The sequence below is a fragment of the Arachis ipaensis genome, chromosome B04 (genome assembly GCF_000816755.2).
Source record: "Arachis ipaensis cultivar K30076 chromosome B04, Araip1.1, whole genome shotgun sequence".
NCBI lineage: Eukaryota > Viridiplantae > Streptophyta > Magnoliopsida > Fabales > Fabaceae > Arachis > Arachis ipaensis.
The window spans coordinates 106,878,049-106,879,615 of NC_029788.2; positions in this window are offsets into that span (position 1 = coordinate 106,878,049).

Here is a 1,567-nt window from a genome sequence, read left to right on the forward strand (position 1 = left end):
TTATTTATTCAAAATTACATTTAGACAAAAATTATTCAAATAAATAGTGACAAATTACTAAACTAATGTTAAACAAATAAATACTAACAAAATTAACTGAAAATAATAAACTTACATAGTTAGAATGTCCTAACTAGATGATATAATCTTCTGCAGACGTATAATCACGTACCATTTTAGATATTCTAATCTTACTCTTAACTCTAAAACTAACTAATCACTCCTAACACAATAAATAAAATGAAATAATAATAAAAAAAAAACCGTTGCTGCTAATGACTATGGCCATGGCTTCATAAGATGAGATTGTATAGTGATAGTTAAGAAGGGAACGCAAACGAAATGAAGCCAAGCCCCACTCCTCCTCTACCTTTATACAACTGAAGCCAAACTTAAACATTAATTGACACTAGTTTCCGGAGCAAGACTTGCCTCTTGCATGGAGACAGGCCACAACACGTTACCTACGTGTTGGTGCATGGCGGACACGTGGTGACTCGATCTTACCACGCATCCTGCGTGTTAACCGGATGGAGACACTAGGGATGGCAACGGGTTCCCATGGTGGCGGGGACATGCCCCCGTCTCCCGCCCCCATTTTTTGTCCCCGTCCCCGTTGATTTTTAAAATAAAATAAAAAATTTAAAAAAATAAAAAAAACCTTAATTGTCATTACCAACATAATTTTCAGTCTTCAAAAGACTTAGATAACAATTAGCAACAAACATAGTCTCCATTCAAACAACTAAATATTCATAACATAACTAAACATATCCAAATACTAAACATATTTATCATATTCTAAGAGAAGTCTTTCATCATGCATGGTAAATTCCAATTTGTTTAACTCCTATATCAAAAAGAAGAAAACAACTAAAAGTTGAAATCATATAATAAATAAACAATAATATCCCAAGAATCACATAAAATTCCAAGAATCACAAAAATAAAATCCCAGCAATCACAGAAAATTCCAAGAATCACAGAAATAAAATCGCAGCAATCACAGAAAATACAAAAACAGAATAGCAGAAATCACAAAAATTGCATAAATTAGTTAAACAAAATCTCAGAAATCACAGAAAACTCCAAGAATCACATAAATAAATTAGCAGAAATCACAAAAAATCCCAAGAATCAAGACATTAACCTAATTACCCTAATTCAGAAATCAGATTACCCTAATTTAGAAATCAGAATCTAATTACCCTAATTCAAAAATCTAAATTCAGACATTCTTGAATCAGATCAACAAATATAAATCAAAAATATTCATTCAGAATTACATTAACCTAATTACCCTAATTCAGAAATCAGAATCTAATTACCCTAATTCAGAAATCTAAATTTAGAAATTCTTGAATCAGATCAACCTAAAGGAGTAAGGGCTGACTTACCCAACGGAGAAAAGGGGCAGAGTAGCGGACGAACGGCAAAGAGAAGACGACGACCGGCGACGAGTCTGCTGCGACGAGGAGAAGACGATGGCGAGGAGAAGAAGACGGCGTAGCCGCGGCGGTGAGCTCGAGACCTGTAGACCGGCGACGAGGAGAAGACGACCGATGAC